General features: G+C 35.7%; 1 pseudogene across 1 annotated transcript; it reads right to left on the bottom strand.

Moving 5' to 3' along the window:
* Positions 1 to 17,042: 17,042 nt before the first annotated feature.
* Positions 17,043 to 18,912, bottom strand: LOC149847274 (pentatricopeptide repeat-containing protein At2g15690, mitochondrial pseudogene; annotated as a pseudogene). Its single transcript, XR_016430367.1, has one exon. The product of XR_016430367.1 is annotated as a pentatricopeptide repeat-containing protein At2g15690, mitochondrial pseudogene (transcript).
* Positions 18,913 to 21,363: the final 2,451 nt, after the last annotated feature.

The raw sequence follows: 21,363 nt of genomic DNA, 5'->3' as shown, positions 1-21,363 counted from the left end.
CATATCTTTGTTCTTTATAATTTATTTAGTAAGAAATATGTTTTACACCAAAACTTTATGACATATAGTCATGTTTTTTAAAGCATGAAAAATTGATGGTTCACAATGCATTTAAAACTTTATAATACAAAGTATTGTGGGTCATTGATTTTTAGCACTTTATAAAACACATCTAAACATAAAAAAATCATAATCCAAAACATGTCTCTCACTAAATGAATGACAAAATACAATATGTAAAGTCTGAATGATGAAAAACTCGATCATTAGAGAATGAACATAGTAGATTATCATCAGTTGTAGATTTTGGACCTTCCTTTTGGTTGAACAGTCCCCCTTCAACACACACACACACACACACACTATATATATATATATATATATATATATATATATATATATATATATATATATATATATATATATATATATATATATATATATATATATATATATATATATATATATATGAAAACCCGTATCTTCGAATGGGTTTTCGTCAAACTCGGTTTGGATGAGAGGCTGTGCACCACGCAAAAAAATGAATTTTGGACATTTAGAGGCAGTTCTTAACCACTGCTAAAACCCAGGGCTGCAGCGGTCAAGACTGATGCTAAAAGTCAAAAAAAAAAAAAAATGCACAGCTGATCATGCCCGCGATCAGTGGTGCACAAGTGTCCGAAAATGTTTGGACACTTTACCCATTTGAAGATAAGGGTTGCTCATATATGTATATGTGTGAGCGCTTGTGTGTGGTGAATTTTATCGTTATCACATCATTTTTCTAACCAAAGCTCAATTAGGACTTGCACTGAACTTTCCAACAAAGGGGTAGATTTTCTTTAACATTTATAGATTCTCAAGGTTGTCAAACTTTTATATGCTTTTTAAAAATATTCGAACTTTTATGCATCAATATAAGAACGAGAGAGTAAATTAACACCAAAAGGATGAAGAATAAGTATTTTGAACCATTTTTGGAGTTATTAGATTTTTAAATTTTTGTGAAATATCTAAAACTAATTGTACATATTTTTAGATTTTTAAGATTTATAATAACTATTTATAAGATTATGCGTTTTTTATTTTATCTACATTTATGTCGACCCAAAACCCACAAGGGCTCGGCACACTTGGCTAAGTGGGTAGCTTAAGGTGTTCAAGTTGGTGGACGTTGAGAGATTGATATATGGGGTGCACATCATTTTTTTTAATGGAGAAACCACCACCAGGAACAGAGACCTAGCCGTGTTGGCTCTGTCTGCCGCATTACACAGTTACTGTCCTAGCAGCATAAAACTCCGTAGGCTTTACCCCTAGGGTGCATGTCCCTTGCTAGCAGCCGAAGGATTATAACTGGTCGAGAGCATTGTTCATTCATGAATCCCACCGTTTGAACCAGGGTTCTCCCCTAGCTAAATATCAAAGAAAAAAAAGTAGATCTGAAGGTCGCATTTTTTGCAAGCTACCATCCGTATGGTCAAATAATTGAAAACTTCAATCGAGTACCAATCTTGGGTAAGTGAAAATAATTCATCTTGGATTCAAAAGAAGTTTGCAGTATGCATATCTCATGTTGGGCCACTTTCCTTTGTTCAATTCTTCTTGAATTTGTGTAGAATTCCATTTCTTGGCTTTCTCAGGCTTGATTTCAGAAGAATGATGATCTTTTGTTTCCTAAAGAGTTAGAGTGTAGACTTTTAGCGACAATTTTTTCATTACTAAAGGCTCTGGATCTGCCGCTCATCATCCTAGGATCCGTAGCTAATTGTCTGGTTACTAAATCATCTAGCAACGGCCAGGATTGTCACTTAGTACCATATGGCCACTATAGTATTCCTTCAGCGACAACCAAGAATGCCACTATAGTTTCTCTTTAGTGACAGTTGTGTTTGTCACCTTAGGTCTTGCCTATGACGCCCTTATTGTTCAATAATCAATAGCAACGAAAAAACTTCCATCCAGTTCACCCTTTTCTTGCAGTGTAATTCAAGACTGCTCTAGCTGTGGACTCGTAAAGTATGGAAAATGTTTCCTAAGAAAGTTTTTCATGTTGCTACCGATATGATTTGCCCGCATCTGCTTGTTCGTGTAAATTTTCAACAACAGAAGCAATCAGAACTTGGATTAAGTTGAGAAACCATGTTTTTTCTTGGACACTTTTTTGGTAGTTGATGTTGAGACAACAATGCTAAAGAAGAACAAACCACCACCACCGCCACCGCCACCACCACCACAGTTTTTAGAGCACACAGAGTTGCCCAGCTGGTTAGGGCGAGTTTCCTCAAGTTTGATTCCCCCGCGACCGCAGTGCAACAGGTATGAAGTAGCATTGTGTGGCTGAACGAGATCCAGGGCTTGCTCCCACAGCAGATCCAGTGATCGACCCAGCGGACTTATTAAGTAGCTATGAAAAGCTAACTATATGTTAATTGTTTTGTCATTGCATATAATAGACTTCTTTGAGAGGAATATTTGAATCTAGCAAGTATATAAAGTGTTTGCCTATAATATTGTAGACGACTTAACTTCCAGACATTGTGTTATTGATACCCTTTTAAAAAAATTAAACTAATTTAAGACAATAATTTTTATAAAGAGTTATAATTGAAACTTATGTGACAATAATTTTTTATAAAAAGTCATAATTGAAACTTGTGTAACCATGTGAAGCAAGCAAGATTCAGTGTTGGTCAAAAAAAAAAAACATGTGATTATGGGCAAAAAAATACAATATTTTAATACTATGAAATATCAAATAACATATATAAAAAGGTTCACAATAAATATTTCATTGAATATACCTATAAAAGTATTGAAATATCGAACTTTACAAAGATATAAATATCAATTCTTTGTATGTTTTTGGGTCTTGTCAAAACACCTATAATAGAAGTGTGGTAACATAGATAACACACCCATCATTTTGGAGTTTCCTTTGATATAAAGAGCATGTTTTCATGTATGATGAGAACGTCTTTAACACAGGTGTAATGATGAAGATAACACACCCACCGTTTGGTGTTTCCAAATATACTGAAGGCATGTTTTCGGGGCTCTGTAGAACACCCATAGTAGAAGTATGATAGTGCAGATAACACACTTATCCTTTTGGTGTTTTGAGTTCAAACACACAAAAACTCATAACAAATCATACACTATTAACATGGCCTTCATCTCAATCATAGGGATCATGTGCATTTTTTAATTATTCATGCACCATAACTAGTTCCATCTTTTTCTAATGTTTTGAATATGTTTAGGACTAATTAATTCTTTCTTTGAGTTAGTTAACAATCTTTTCTAGAATTTGATATTTTCATAAATTGAACTTTTATGTTTTAAATGCACATAGTTTTGCAGTCATCTTTTTATGTCTAATTTTCTTATTTGTTTGATATTATTACACAAACTTCCTTTGATGGGGCTTTCTTTTTTACAAATGACACGTTCATGAAACTACCATTTTTTAAATTAGCTATGTTAAAAATGAAGCAATTGTTGAATGTGAAACAATTTCCTTATATTTTTTGTGTTTTAGGTGACGTGGTTAGGTGATCGGATAAAATAATTTACAAAGTATCAAAATATGCAAAACATAGAACTCAAAATTTTTCTCTATCTATGTTTTGTGCGACCCATGTTAACGATTTTATTTATCGTGTATGGCATGTGTTTTGTTGCAATTTTATGTGTAAAACACAAAACACAATAAGTACTTGGCTCGATCTCCTAATTACATCTCCCAAATATTGATTTTTGCATCAACACATAACATCAATGCATGCTTTTTGTCTCAAAATATATTCAATAACAGAATGCATAAAAATTGATTTTTTTAAATGATTTTCACCTGAACAATAGAATACACCAAGTTTTTCATATACAAAACACATAAAATTGCCTTCTATAAAGTGATTTTTCTTTAAACAACATAATATACATATATGAACACATAGATGCAAGTTATTTATAAACAAAACACATAACATCATTTTTAGTAAAGTGATTTTCACTTGAACAACATACTATATGGATCAGAACCCATCGATGTAAGTTTTTCATAAGCAAAACACATAAAACCGTTTTTTATGAAGTGATCTTCACTTGAGCAATAACTTGCAAATATAAAAAAACATCAATGCAAGCTCTTCATATAAAAACACATAAAATCACTTTTTGTGAATTGATTTTCATTTAAACAATAAAACATAAATATCAAAATGCATCAATACAAGTTTGAGCTGATTGGATAAAAATCATATCCAGTTTAGTTGTTGTTTGAGCAGTTTATCTCAGCTTAATTATCGTTTGAGTAGTTATAGACACCCCAATTTGACTTAATTGTCTTGTGTCAAAGGGTATATATAAAAGGGCAGTTGCCTCGAGTCCTACATAATGTATTTTTCACTTTCACTATATTTTTGACCTATAAAACAACATTCTCAAGGTTTTTGTCTAAGAAAAAGTTGAAACTAGGTAGTCCCAGCTTCAAAAAAAAGTTGATTTGTCTGGTTGGAAAACATATTTTTAAGTAGGCCCCACTTTAAGCCTGATTTTAACCCTTGAAATGATTTAATTTGGTTTTGTACCAAAATTTGTTTAAAGTAGAGGATGTCAGCTTTTCAAGAACCAAACCTCACCTTAAATTGATGCACGGTTAGGGAGTTATGGCCAAAATAAGTCAGCTTATGAGTGTAGTTTTAGCCTGTATGTCAGGGGGCAAGTCAAAAAATTAGACTTAACATTAAAAATTATCATATTTGTCATCAGAAACCCTTGAATTGTTAAACATAATCAATTGTCGTCAAATAAGAGTTCAAATATGTATGTTGCTGTCAGACTAGCACACTTGTTAGACAACTTTCTAACTTGTCGTTAAAGAGAAAGTTGTCACTTTGGCCAGGGACACACTTGAAAACAAGGATAATGCCTATCCTCCATGATAGGCATTATGTCCAGGACTGACTACTTGTTCTCAGTACCAAATGTGATGCCTAAATGATAGGCATTTTCTGGAATGCATCTCACCTCTTTGATAAGCGTCCTGGCCAGGACTGAATACTCACTCTCGGTACCAAATGAGACGCCTAAATGATCGGTGTTCTCCAGGAAGCGTCCCGCCTATTCGAGAGGCATCATGCCCAAGACTAAATACTCACTCTGGGTACCAAATGAGACACCTAAATGATATGTGTTTTTTTAACACATCCCACCTCTTTGATATGTATCCTGACCAAGACTGAATACTCACTCTCGGTACCTAATGAAGTAGATCCAATGATGAATGCATAAGTATTTTGCAAAGTGCTTAAACACACAAAACAAAGAAAATTACTGTGTATAGCGAATTTTTTGTGTTTTGTGTTTTACAAATAAAATCGTTGATCTAATAGTGATTTTATGTGTTAAAAGAAAATAAAATCAAGGTAAAGTTCACACAAAACACAGAAAATCACCACGCATTTTACACATAATATTGTTTTCGAGCTAACGATTTTACTTCATATTCTACATGAGTGCATAATTTTTTGTGTCTAGAGTATTTTACATAGAAAATCACTGATATGAAAGCGATATTCCATGAAAATGCAAGTGATGATTATCTATACATTATGGTTAGACTTACTAGACAATATCTAAAGGATAGATAAAAGCAGTTACGGTGCATGGTAATTCAAGAATGCATCGGTATCCGTTGAACTAATTGGATCTAGATGAGATCCAATTAGGTTGTTGCTTGAGCTGTTTGGATCTGAATTAAATCCAAACTAAGTTGTCGCTCCAGTGGTTTGAATCCAGATCGGATCCATTTTCAGTTATCGCTCTTCATTGGATCTTGATCAGATCTAGATCCAATTAGTTATAGTTGTTACTCCTATATTTGGATCCAGACACATTTTATTCAAACAACAACCTAGGTTGACACTCTAGTTAATGGTCCCAGATCCAGACTCGGTTTAGTTCAAATGACAACCAAGGTTGTCGCCTGGACTAACAAAGTGCCGTTTGGAACTGAAACTTCCTATTTTGGATCCAGTTCACATTTGAAAGTTGTTTTGGAACCTGTGGAAAGCCAAAATTCACCCCAAAACCTTCTTAAACCCCTAGTTTAACCCCCTCAACCTACCAAAACCATCTTACTTAACCCCTAAGATAAATCCTTGGCCAATCAGATTATGCCACATCATTTTTTTTGGTCAATCTGATCAAGCTCTTGCATGACATCTGGATCTGGATCTTTTGACCCAAAATCATTCAAACCTAAGTTCAAAACTCAATCTAACACCTATAAATAAGGGTCTAGCGCCCCCCTCCCTCGCCCAGCATATATGATCTAAGTTCTTTTGAACCCAGACTCTGTCAGATTCATCCTAGACACCCATACCCTGCTCAAGACCCTAAGCCTAGATCTAGATCCTTGTCTCACCCTTCTCCCTAGAGCATCTTCCTAGCGAAAGTTGTATCAGTCTGTCACCGCATTCATCATCATTATCATAGAAAGGGATACCTAATCCCAAGGTAAGACTATTCCTGTACTTATTTCGATTTATTTTGCTTATTTTATAAAATTAAGTATGGATTTATCCAATGCATATCATATTGTTTATTTTTTTTATCTTTTCAAGTATTGGTGGTGTCCCTTCACCATCAAGCTCAATTTCTTTTAACATTGCTTGCAAGGTACTTTTATTGGCATGCCAAAGCCAAGACCGAGGGAGCTAACATTCTTAGCTAGGTTGATCCCTTCTCATCGAACAAGGAAAGACGTATCCTGCAAAATCAGCAATGACACTTGGTAGGATCTTTGCCTATTGAGGTTTAGGAACTTAAGGCAGTTCGATCACCATCTTTTGGTAAAAGATTTAGCATTTCTACTGAGTTTCTTGCTATTGAATGAATTTATGATCATTCATCATTGGTGCAAAATGTGTGTGTGCATAAAAATAGCGGTTAAACTTCAAGAACTACGTAGAAATGCTATATAAATAAATATTGGTGCCTACTATTACTTAACCATAAACAATGAGTTGTGGTGCCATTGTCCATGGCTAAAACTTAAAAATTATGCCCAAAACAATGGACAAAAATTAGTCAAGTAAATTTCGGGTAAATTCAAAATTTTGAAAAAGAAAACATGGGGTATGTTTGTTTGTTTTTTTGAAAGGCAAGCTGGGGTTAGGCAGACCCCTACACGATTGGGTTTTGAACCTGCAACGTCCCAACATAAGGTGACGTGCACTAGCTGCTCCTACAAGACAAGCAGAGCCCCCGTTGGTATGGGATATGGTTTTTAAACACACCAAACTCCTTGTTAACCCACGTCGAGGAAAGCAGATCAGGTCATGCTGAACATGAGGTTTTTGCTCGAGCCAACATCGTGGCTGTCTGTTTGCATTTTGGATGAATGCCACGTAGCATATAACTGTTCCGTTGACTTTTTAACTTTTTAAAATACAAAATGGACGGCCACGATGTTGGCATGAGAAAAAAACCTCATGTTTAGCATGACATGATCTGCTTCCCGCATCGAGACGATTCGAACACTCAAATTAAACCATGTTGATTAAGGCTTTTTAAACACTAGACCCAAACCTGTGAACACAACGAATGCTTAGCTTTTCACAAGAGAATGTCCACCCTCGACTCTCATGGATTAAAATGCATCCCGACCATTTAAAACTTAACTGTGGTGAGCCAGCTGCCTAAGTAACATTGTGCTTGATATAAAGTTTGGCAACAAAAAAAACAAGAAAGAAAGAGAAGTTGGATTTTGGATCGGATAGAATCCAACTTAGATGTGACCCATATTAACATGGGCACATCAAGGGACATACATGAGAAAGGCTTTTGGGAGGTCAAACATAATTGTCCATTCATGCCCATTAAAGACCTCCACTAGTGACCATTATGAACACATTATGAGCCTCCTCCAAATCTCCTTATAAATAGGAGAGATCCATGGTAGCTTGATGAAGACTACCATGAAGGTATATGTGGTTGTTGAGTGCCACATTCATTTGTGATCTCTATCTCTGGGTTCAAGGGTCCTACTCACCTCTCGACATTCTAGCTCGGGTAATTAAGGGCGTCAATTGGTTGAGGAGAACGTCGACCACTCGCATCCACCGAAGTGTCGTTCGGATCGTCCAAAGCCACATCCGATAAGTGGCGCTTTCACGATCCATTTTTATGCTAAAATTTGGTTATGGGCCCACACTGCGCATCCGTTGCGCATATTCGGAGTGTGGGTGTGCCGACGTCCATGGGATGCTTGCCAAAAATTTTTGTCAGCGTGATTCTCTCTTGTCGGACTCCCATTTGGTTTGGGGATGTCAGACGACAATAGAGAAATCATTGACAAGCGACCCACCACCTGCTATAGATGTTTTAGCCAGTCATTCGGTTGGTTGGTTGTCAGCGACTGCTGAAGTAGCCTTTACTGTCTATCCTTAATTTTGGCTATATCTGACAAATGATTGACAACCCACCAGTGGATCTGAGTTCATTGACATGTGAGAATCTTTTTTGAGTGATTTGAGCATCATCAGAGTTGTATGGAGGAATTCTGGTGTGTGTTTCAGCGACTCTACAGAATTCTGACAAATCTATCTATGCACAGTCTGACACCTTATTTTGCATTTTTTGGTGAACCGATGTGGAATTTGATAACAACAAAAAAAATGAAATTTGTTCGCAATTAAATTCTGAGCAACTTCCATTCAGACCTCGTCGGCATTTGAGATCTCCAGCAGGCTGTATTTTGGGAAGATCATTCTCGAACCCATTGTGGGCTTCAGGCAGATCGGGTATCGGATCCACATTCTTGGGGGCGATCCAGTCTGGATCCTCTATTCTGGGTGGATTGGGTCGGCGCCCGTCCTAGGACATGGCTGATCCAAACCCGAATCCGTTAAGGAGCGGATGGATAGGGTATGGACCTGATCTTGGGGACCCAATCCAAACCCGTTTGGGGGTTCTGGGTCTAGGTTTGACCCGATCTGAACCGAACACAGGATCTAAATCCAAATAAAATCCTTTTTGGATCTGGATCTGACTCAAACATGTTTGGATCGGGTTTGGATCATAAGATCCAACCCATGATCCGATTTGGATCAGGTTTTGGATTCTGAGTAGGTCTGGATCATGGGATCCAATCAAGGACCCAATCAGGATCGGGTCAAGATCCATTAAAACATGATTTAGATTTGGACTAAATCAGATCAGGTCTGAAATAAGGTCCATGTACTATTTAAACCCTTTAAAGGACCAAACTGTTTATATGACCGATACAGGGTGTTTTGGGATCGGTTTAGAGCTCTTTTTAACCCGTTCCTATCAGTTTTTCATTGGTTCCTGAATGTAGAGAACTTATGTTCATAAATCAGTGAAGGAACATGGATTTTCTCAATCTGTTTTATGAGTTTATAGATTTTTGTACATATTTCAGACCGGTTTTACTATTTCGGGACCAGTTCCAGACCTTGATTGACCAGTTTGGGGCCATTTTAGACCGGTTCAGAGTACTTTCTGGTCGGTTCCGGCATAAAGACCTCAGGTATTACCTCTAAAAGCATATTTTTATCATTTTTTCATGTTTTATGTGTATTTATTATCATGGAAACATGACTTTCGCATGACTCATGTATGTATTTTATGGTATTTAAGTTATCCATGATATTTAAGCATGAATTATGACTAAATTCATGACATATGTGATGTATTTTCTTTAGAATTTATTTATGCATATAAGTTGATGCATGAATTTGTGCTTTTGATCATATAATATATATTTTGTCATGAATATATATACATTATCATGTGTGCATGGGCATGCTCCATGATAAGAAAAGGTTTGTGGTAAAAGATCTCAATTAACTGACTCATGCAATCACCAAAGTGATATGAGTTGTGTTGATTGAGGATTCTTTGGACCATGTTAAGATTCAATATTATGGTTGTGTGTGACTTTATGAAATAATGATTCTACCCAAGGTAGGTATTATGTTTCAAATTCATACAGGATATAATAATAAATGTGTATATTAGCTCATGAAGTATGTTCGTACTCAAAAGTACATTGCCGAATTGTCTCTAGTTACATGATCTACCATTTTACCAATTGAAATCAATTCCTTGATCATTAAGAAAACGAAACAGCTTAGAGTATTATTGTTTTTACCAAAGTGAAATGATAATGACTCTATTGTGCTTGCCTTAAAAAATAGAATAATAAAGGGTCTCACATTTACCTTTTTAATATGAATCTTGTATAAAGTGATTAATCTTTCATTCATACAGACAATAGAACAACCACTCTGAAGGTTGTCTATGAGAAGTTGGAGCGTTTAAAAAGATGTCTATGAGAAGTGAGAGTATTCAAATAATCTTAGCCTGTTATTTTTGCAATCATGAGTGACAGAATATTTGAGGTGTCATCTCTCACGGTAGGACAGTGAAGAAATTTTTGAAAGCCATTGAAGCAAAAATTATTGATTTAAATGAAATTTCATCTCTAGCTATAAGAATTAGAAGGTTCATTATGGGTCTTGGTATAATGGACTCTATTGCGAGACCACTAAAGATCTTATGTGATAATAAAGCTACAATATCATTCTCGAATAACAAGAGCTCTATCTCGTGTCAACACATGAACTTAAAATACTTTGTTGTTAAAGAAATGACTAAGAATCATTTAATGTGTATTGATACAATCAGTACAAAGAATATGACTGCAGATCTCCTTACTAAAGAGTTAGCACCGAGATTATATTATCAACATGCAATGGAGATTAGTCTGTTTGATTCCTTCTGATGTATGACAATACATTATGGTTAGATGTAATTACATTTATGAAGCTAAATTGATTATCTACAGTTTTGTGTATTGTTGATTCTGCATAAAGAATATTTTATTTGGGTATATAAAATAGCAAAATAATAATATTAAATTAACAATAAAATAGGTTAGAGACCAACCTATTTATAAAGGTAATCTTAATATGCTAAAATACTGAAAATGAATAATATTGTATTGCATGAAAATATGATATCGCATATAGAGGTGTTCATCTCTAGAACTCATATAATTCATTCTTCTGATGTTGGATAGCATATGAACCCACATAAAAATTAAATCATGATAACGATAAAAAACCTCAATTATGTATTTTTCTATGTCAATAGGTCAAGTGGAGAATGTTGGATTTTGGATCAGATATAATCCAACTTGGATGTGACCCATATTGACATAGGCATATCAAGGGATATGCATGAGATAACTTTTTGGCTTTTAGGAGGTTACATAATAGTCATGAGGTCATGCCCAATGCCCATTATAGACACATTATGGGCCTCCTTTAGATCTTCCTATAAATAGAAGAAATCCATGATAGCTTGATGAGGACTACCATAAGGGTATACGTGGTTGTTGAGCATCACATTCTTGTGTAATCTTTCTCTTTGGCTTCAAGAGTCCTGCTCAGCTCTCGACAATCTGGTTTGGGCTCATTGAGGGCATCAATTGGCTGAGGAGAATGCCAACCACCAGCATCAACCAAAGCGCTCGCCATTCAGATTGCCCAAAGCCGCATCCCGCTAAGTGACTTTCACAATCCATTTTATGGTTAACAAGGAAAAGAAAAGCATGGTTTGCCATGAGGTGTAGTACATGTTTAGAAGCCATCTTCATGACAACTTTCAGGATTATCCATGAGAAATGCACAGAAAGATTTCCTTGAGCAAGTGAATAGAACAGTACTGCACAAGCACCCCACAAGAATAACACCCGGGTTAGGATACAAGAACAACAAAAGAAAAGAGGAAAAAAAGAATCAGCTGGCCATCTTTGTCTGGCACAAAACTTCAGCTAGAACTGGTAGGTTTGTGCCAGCATTGCCAGATTCTACTAATGTCAGCACCAGAAAACACTAGTAAACCACCAGAATGGCATGTCCCATCTTTTCCACGGCGATTCCTTCAATGTTCTCAGAATCACCATTGAACCGCCCCAAATGGGATTCAAAGGAGCCGATTCAAGGTCGATTCAACTAGTATTTTTTTAATATTTTAAGAGGGTTAAAACAATTACCATTTTTAAAAATATTTTTTAATGATGTCATCATATGGTGAAAAAGTACTGATTAACAAACGATTCAATTTGATTCCATTCAGAGGTTTTTTTAAGAAACTGATTCACCTACTGAACCGATTTTAACAACATTGGATGACTTGTATTAGTTGGTACTATTAAATTAACAGTTAAAATTTTGTTGCAAATATTTGAGAGAAGTGGTCGTTACAATTATCATCACAAGAATGATAATACAATTTTAAAGGAAATAACTAACTAGTTTGATACCGATTTGAAAGCAAAAGTGGCGTGGACAACAATGGTCACAACAACAAGGATAATTCACCACAAAGTTCAAAAGATAATAAAATTAATTAAATACAAAGCGCTGAAGATAATAGGCTTGTTAAAATCAACTTAAAAACTACAGATTGTCATCTTAAAGGAAAAAGCCATTCACATAGTGCGAGTTGTTAAGGTTTAGAATGCAAAATACCAAAGTTCAGCTGTACTTACCAATTCTTATGTGTCTAAACTCTAAAGGTCCTTCTTGCATGCCCAAAGGAAGCAAACCATCTGATTTTATAAGGTCATTTAGATTAGCCACAAATCCAAAAAAACATAAGATAAAAAACATTGATAGCAAGGTGGATGTGGTATCCACTATCCGATGCCTCCCTTATGTTAGAATCAACAATTCACCCTTTCTATTCAGGTGATCCAAGTCAATGAACCTCTTTGTAAGGATGTGCACAGCTTGCAAGATAAGGGAAGTCTACCAGAGGGGTCTGGCTGAGGACCAACATTCACACATGCAGTAAATCAATTCTTGCGCTTAATAACTTGGCTTCCATAAGATCTATCAAGGCTAAACTGTTGGAGATTATTACGAATTGTGAAAATGTGTCCACCATTTTACAAAGAACTTGCAGTAGTGGTCCTCTTCTCATAAGATTGAAGTGCTTAGGTGGAAAAGAGGAACTCATGCATCATGGGGATGAACACATACTTCTGTTCTAAAGTACCAAAGAATGAATTCTTCTATAAATATAAGCATGAGGGCAATGCAAATGGTGTGAAATGGGGAAAAAAATAGACATAACAGATTGGGGGAGCAACAATAGGACAAAACTACATTAAGGCAGCACATGGGCATGAGAGAGGACCCAAGAATTTTGAAAAAAGATTAAGGAAAGGAATCATGATTTAAAACTCACCTGAAAGACAGCTCACTGTAGACCAAAGTTGCAATGAATCAGATCAGGGTTTTCTGAATCTGCTAAGAGTCGGTATAACATGGACCAGGTTCAAGACAGATCCCCTTCCAGTATCTTACTTCTACATTCAACTTGTTGAAGAGACCAGTTAAAAATTAAGTTTTTTTTGTCAGGAATGGATCCATCACTTTACTGCAACAAAGTTGTTAGCAGACACTAGCAATACAGAATATGGGGAGGAAAAAGACAGAAAAGAGTTTTGAGGAGGATGTGGCGCAAGAGACGGAGTAATGGACCACAACCACCAATGGCATTTACGACAAACTGACTGCAGCACAAAAGACAAAGATTGACCATGCCCACATCCATGAGAGATTACAAGTGTCAAGAAGAGCTTGTGATGCAAATGGTCCACATGGCTTCTAGATACTGAATGATTTTCAGCTGAATAACTTCAGCATGAAAGTCATGGAGATGCCAGTCATGCCGTATCCACAGTGCTATGCAAATTCCAAACATAAACCGTACAGATCCACATGATGGTGTGTGCTAGCAATTGTTGGTCCTTGAATGGTCCCTGCTTTATAGGAAAGGATTGGAGTTGGGGAAACTTTATCATCTCCATTACGCAGAGGAAATTTATTATTTATTATCATACTAAAATACTCTAGTGAATTAATTCCTTCTGCTATGAAATATGAGGTGAGTTTCTTGTAGACAAATTGAATAATAAAAGTGGAGACAGAAGATCCTACTAATAGGTGGAATCAAATTGTTGAACTTCTATAAAAAAGACATGAGATGCAACAGTGGATAAAAATCAGTATGGAAATATGATTTTATTTACTTTAAAAATAAATATTCAAATAAGGAGGGAACGTGTGCAAAGAAAAGTGATGATTCCGATGATGTCAAAGGAAGATTAAAATGAGGCAATAAATGCTAAAAGGAATGAAAAACGGCGAATATAATTATTTTATTTCAAGAAGAAAAAAGAGGAGTGAAATGAATAGCCGGTTAGTTGTAATCTTTTACAGTCTTCTGGCTAAATCTGACACTTGATGCTTTCACATAAAAAACAAGTGGTATTTTGTGTGTTATATGGATTGGTTAATGGTCATACATGGGATTTTGCATTCAAAACATACAAGTTATCACATAAATATATATATATATATATATATATATATATATATATATATATATATATTTCAATGAATAATTAAATTTAAGAAAAGCATTCCCTATTATGAAATTGGGTCGACCCATTGGGTCCGAACCCACTTGGACACTAGGTCCATTAAGAAATTGATAATCTTTTCTAAAAATTTATTTTTCTTATCTTATTAACACCAAAATAGCTATACTAATTATACATAGTTCATGGTTTTGGTACTTTCTAAAATACTAATTTATTTGATTAAAATGTTTTTCATAAATTATTAAAGACCAAAATACCTTTTTGATAGAATTTCTTATGAAACTATCAAAATACATCTAGTTAGGTTCGAAACACTTTAATAACAACTTGATGAGTCATAGTTCACTAAAATAAATAGTTCTAATGATAGATTAAAGGGACTTTGGTTATTGGAACTGTTGCCTTACCATATATGATATTCATTAAAAGCAAATTGTTGCTGATTGAAAGTCCTTGAACCATTTCACATTGGAAAGTGCATTTCCCTAGTCATGTGGTGTTTACTTGCAGGTGAAGAATTTAGGAAACAAAGGGCACTAAATTTCATTTGGAAAAAATAAATGTTTGAACTTTGAAATATAGAATGTTCCAATGTTTAGAAAACATTGGATAAGAACAAAAAAGAAATGGATCTAGAGGAGTGATATCAATAAATCAGTACCTAAGCTTGAATTCAAAAAGAAAGATTCAATCAGTGGAATTTTGGAATTACAAAACTAAAGTGAAGGTTTCAGCTTCCAATCAACAAAAAAGAGATGCCACACATGCAAACAGAAAACGATAAAACCATTTTCCATACCTTTTACAGGTGCATGAGATGATGCGGGTGTTACACCATAACTGTCCCACATATGGTATTAAAAAAAACACAAATAAATCAAGCATAATTTAGGAGCTATGTTGATCAGTTTTATTAACAGGCTTGGGATGCTGGGAAATTTTGAGAGTGTAGGCCATGATGTTTTAGGGGTTATCAAAAATTGAAATTAGGCTGGTATCTCAGACTGCTGTATGGCAAGTTGTGATTTAAGTGCAGTGGAGATAGTGCATCGTTAAGTTCTAGGCTAAATAATTATAACATGTGGAGAAATGCAAGGGCTGTTAGATGCTGGAGCGGTGACAGTGAAGTAAAAGATTACTGATGATTTGGAAGTGGCAGTTTTAATAAGCAGACAGATATTTGAAGAGGCAACAATAAAGGGTACGGAACTTGCAGAAACATCTGTTTCATGGAAACAAGGAAATGATCCTGTAAAAGGAACCCGATCAGGAATGGGGAACAGAATCCCTATAAGTAAAACAACAAAGGGATTCTGAGAAAACAATCACATAGATACAGAGGGAATCTTGTGCCTCGAACATGAGCATAATTTGTGTGCACTAAAACAGAATAGAGCAAAACAATGCTGATCTATATCAAGCATATATGTGAACCAAAGCAGTAAAGCGATCCAAAAGTCGGTTCCCACTAAACAAAACCTATAAATCACATCTTCGGTGTTAGACGTGAGAAAAAATACTTAAAACTGCGATTTTTGAAGGGGCCTAATGAGACCTAACGAAAAAGGGGGCCTAAGGAACGCATTACTCTCTCTCTCTCTCTCTCTATATATATATATATATATATACAAGGGCGTAGCTAGAAGGGGGCAGGACTGGGCTGCCTCCCGAAACAGTTAATTTTTTTTGTTTTGTTTTTTAAAAGCCCAGTCCTAGCCCAGCCCTGATTCCATATGAAATAGATTTTTATTAATAATTGTAGCCATTTTTTATTTTATCTCAAAAAAAATTCGGATATATATATATATATATATAGGGCGTAGCTAGGAGGGGGCAGGACTGGGCCCAGTCCTGCCTCCCGAAACAGTTAATTTTTTTTTTGTTTTTTTTTAAAGCCCAGTCCTAGCCCAGCCCTGATTCCATATGAAATAGATTTTTATCCATTTTTGTAGCCCAGTCCAGTCCTAGCCCAGCCCTGACTGCAGCAAATAGTTTGATTTGTCCATATGAAATAGATTTTTATTAATAATTGTAGCCATTTTTTATTTTATCTGAAAAAAAATTTCGGGTATATATATATATATACACACACAAGGGCGTAGCTAGGGAGGGGCAGGACTGGGCTACAGCCCAGTCCTGCCTCCCGAAACAGTTAATTTTTTTTTTTTTTTTTTTTAAAAGCCCAGTCCTAGCCCAGCCCTGACTGCAGCAAATAGTTTGATTTGTCCATATGAAATAGATTTTTAATAATAATTTTAGCCATTTTTTATTTTATCTCAAAAAAAAAAAAAAAAACGGGGGCGCTGCCCCCGAACCCCCGACTATCGCACAAATAATTTTTTTTTTGCTACACCCCTGTTTGCCCCCCCCCCCCCCCCCCCTCACATGAATCCTAGCTACGCCCCTGTATATATATATATATATATTAACAACAAAAAAACGCAAACTTAAAAATAAACAACTCCAGCATGTATGATAACCAAACAACTCCGCAAAATAACTCAGAGAATATCCACATGTTTCACCAACAAGATACAAAAAGACACTTTAAAGAAAAAGTAAAAAGAACCTTTGCAAGTTTTTTTTTTCTTTTTTGATAAACCAGAACACAAATTGTACTATTAGCATGAGGCTTTGGTTCCAACACAACGTTAAAAATATGAAGAGGACAACCACATATAGGTTTAATAACACGTTTAACTCATACCTAAGAGCCCTTAGTCATTCATTCATCAAAATGCACTGCTAACAAAAAGCCGAGTCTCCGATACTGAATCTGCATCCTGACCTCAAGTCTACGAAAACCTAGCAGGCAACCTCTCATTTGTTGACATTACATTAGCAGTAGTGGACTCCATACAAATCATCTTGTAATCTTTGAGTGATAAGAAATGAAGAATCCTTCTACCAGTAATCACCACAGGAACACTTGCCGTCCTTGAAATGATGAAACCGCTTGTTGTCTCTTACAATGAGTTCCCTTCCAACAATCTTAGACATAATCTTGATGGCGTTGTGGCAATCACCACACACACGTAGGTTCTTGATAATCCTCAAGGGCGTGTTAGCTGGAGTACTGATAAGCCCATAAGCGATGGCCAGCCGCTCACTGTGATAGAGCAAAGCCTGCTCCTTGGCTTCCTGATCAATATCATGAAGCACATATCTGGTGTCTGGCACATAACCAGCTTCCCTCATCTGCCCAGCATCACGCCTCTGAACGATGGGAGCTCGAAATTCGTTTAACTTGTAACTGTCCTCAATCATGTTAAGACCAGTTCGTCGTCTCGCCGTTAACGGTTTAACGTCAGGTTTGAGGGTAATGGCTGGGATGATGGTCGGTTTCGGCTTCACCTTTGAAGGATCCAATACAAGCAAAAGCTCCTCAATACGATCCTCCATCTCAGTATCCCCATGTATTCTCGCAAGGTTCATCAGAGCCTCCCAGACCTCACTACTTGGTTCAACGGGCATCCTCCCAATAAATTCCTCTGCCTCATTGAGATGCCCAGACTTACCAAGGACTTCCACCATGCCCACATAATGCTCGTCACCAGGAATGATCCCATAGTCCTTCGTCATAGACTCAAAATGTATGAATCCTTCCTCCACCGCCTCCAGATTCGCGCAAGCAGATAAGACCCCGACATAAGTCTGCCCGTCCGGCAGGGCACCCACCCGCCTCATCTGCTTAAACATCTGCAGCGCATCTTCACCTTGCACATTCAACGCAAACCCCTTAATCAAAAGGTTCCAAGACTCCAAATTCCTCTCAGGCATTCTGTCGAACACTTGGCGGGCGTCACCCATACTACCACAACGAGTATACATCTCGATCAATCTATTGTTGATATAGACATCATGCCTAAATTGGGTCCTCAGAAAATGATCGTGCACCTTTTTCGCCTCCTCCACCGACTTCCCGGCCGCGCAGCCATTAATGAGCGCCAAGAAAATGTTCGGCTCAACGTGAATCCCTTGCCTCTCCAAACTACCCAATACCTCTACGGACTCCTTCATCTTCCCCTCCCTGCAAAGGCTTAACAAAGTGTCGACGTTTCCATGGATGGGAAAGTTCTCGACGGGGCGTTGCTCGGGAACAAACTGGTTGGTGTTGGGGTTTCCCCTCTGAACGGGCTGTTGGTAGCCACCCCTGGGACCGTACTGGTTGTTGGGTGGCCTCTGATAGCTATTGGGTATGGCCGATGTGCTCAGGCATCTTACGGAGAGATTTTGATGCTGAAACGAGACAAATTTCTTGTGGGTGTTGTTGAAATGATTGAGGGAACGAAGCCAAAGGGAGGAGGAATTTGGCATCCTCACCTTGAAGAAAGATGCGAGCATGGTCGTTCCAGCTCGTTGGATCCCCACGAAGGAACTCATCTCTCTCTTTCTCTCTCAAACCCTAGTGAAAGAAGAAAGAAGGTACAGTGGTAGGGCTGAGCGAGGGTTTTTACGCTTCAGAAATATTTGATTGGCAAATGATTTGTAAGGATTATGGACCTCTTTCGTGGACCTGGATCTGGATCTTTTCTTTATCTGTTTTCTTTTTCCTTTTTTTATCTTTTTTTTTGGCAGGGTACTAATTTAAGTGGGGATAAGATTTGTCACAATCAACGGCTCACAATGTGTGAAAATTTCATAACTCAAAAGATTATATTTTTACATCAGAAAACACATATGTTGAAGACATGTTTAGTTAGATTAATTAGATACAATTTGCACTTATAATTTCTAGCTCAAATGCCTAGAAATCACTTTTTTCTTTATTTTTTATATTTTTTTTTAGATCAAATGTTATCAACATGGTTTGTTTAGTAGGAAACTTGTTTTGAATTATGTCTTCATGAAAAGTAATTAGGTTTTTAAAGGGGTCCAAAAATCAATGGCCCATGAAAAAATTATACTAAAAATGATCATAGTGTACCACAAAAATGACCATTTCTTGAAATGCCTTAAACCTTTTCAAATCTGTCTACTATCTAAAATCGCAAATACTGTTATTTTTAAGATCATTTTAGCCTTCACACCTATCATTTTTGTGTGAAGTTTTTTCATATGTGAATTTTTTCTGTCTTTATCGGAAACGCCTAAGCCGCGCATATTTTATTCAAATTTAATACATTTTTTATGTGAGGTAACTCAACTATCTACGAGGTTTCTCAGTTTGAGTTTAAAACAAATTTTGCAGCATTTTTATGCGCATTTCTGAATTTTTTATACAAAGTAACTCAAGTATTTGCTATGTTATCGGTTCGAGTTTTAAAAAAATACAATTTTTTTTTGAAAATTTAAAAAAAATGTGAGTAATTTATATATTTACGATATTTGCTATGTTTCTCAGTTCGAGTTTAGAAAAAATTCACAAATTTTTTATGCGATAACTCAGGTATTTGCGATGTTTGGAGGTTCGAGTTTAAAAGAAAGTTCGTTCACACTTATTTTATGTGAATTTCATAATTTTTTTATGCAATGTAACTCAACTATTTGTAAGGTTTGTAGGGAAGAGTTTGTAGCGCATTCTTTCTTGTCAAAAGAAAATGGCATGAGTTTTTTAACTTAAGTTATCTTACATAAATAATTTATAAAATTCACATAAAATAAGTGTGAAAAAACTTTCTTTTAAACTTGAACCTCCAAACCTAACAAATAGTTAAGTTACCTCGCATAAAAAATTTATTAAATTCACAAAAAATATGTGCGAGCAAACTTTCTTTTAAACTTGAACCTCTAAATCTCGCACATATTTGCAAGTCAACTTAAGGAAAGAAACCTAAGTGAGTCCCTTTTGACAAGAAAGAATGTGCTACAAACTCTTTCCTACAAACCTCACAAATACTTGAGTTACCTCACATAAAAAATTTATAAAATTTGCATAAAATAAGTGCGAGCGATTTTTTTTTTAAAACTCGAACCGTCAAATATTACAAATACCTGAATTACTTAGCACAAAAAGTTCTTAAATTCGCATAAAAAAATCTGTGAAATTTCTTTTTAAAACTCGAACCAAAAAACACAGCAAATATCATAAATACCTAAGTTACTTCGCATAAAAAACCTTCAAAATTTCTTTTAAACTCAAACCAAGAAACCTCATAAATAATTGAGTTAACTTGCATAAAAATATTATTAAATCTGCATAAAATATGTGTGATTAATGCATTTTTGGTGGAGATAGAGAAAATTTGCAAATGAAAGAAATTTGCACCGAAAACAATAGGTGTGAAGGCTAAAATGATCCTTAAAATAATAGTGTTTGTGATTTTGAACAATAGACGAATTTAAAATGTTTCAAGGCATTTCAGGGAACGTGACATTTTTGTTGTACACTAAGGTCATTTATCAAATTTTATAACTCAAAAAGATCATATTTTTACATCTAGAAAAACAAGATCCAATGTTATATGTGGTTAGATTGAGTGGATACAACTTGCACCTATGATTTTTAGCTTATTAGTTTTGTACCTTCATTAGTAGCCAATATTTAGCCATCATTTGTATATATAAACACTTATTTTTTTTTAGTTTTTTTTATAAAACTGATTTGTGTAGTATGTTTTGTGAGGATGCACAATTGGATTGCCTAATTCCAACATGTGAGGGTTTTTGTTAGCAATCTAAAAAGGGACGGTTATAAATGAAAGGGGAGGGGGCTCGGCCGGTGTGGTAGGCGCAGTTAGGGCACGTCACCTTGTGTTGGGATTTTGCAAGTTCAAAACTCAATAGAGTTGCCTATTCGAAAAAAAAATTCAAAGTTTTTAAATTCACAAAATAATTTTTTATTTAAAAAATTGCAATTCAAGGGTCAAATTTCAAACAAATTAACCATGTTTAACACCTGAAATTTTTTGTTTGAGAGGATAATCAGCCAC

This window comes from Nuphar pumila, chromosome 2 (genome assembly GCF_984573655.1).
Source record: "Nuphar pumila chromosome 2, dmNupPumi1.hap1.1, whole genome shotgun sequence".
In the NCBI taxonomy this organism is placed as follows: domain Eukaryota; kingdom Viridiplantae; phylum Streptophyta; class Magnoliopsida; order Nymphaeales; family Nymphaeaceae; genus Nuphar; species Nuphar pumila.
Note: the sequence above shows the minus strand (reverse complement) of the source record. Positions and strands in the feature narration are given on the sequence as shown.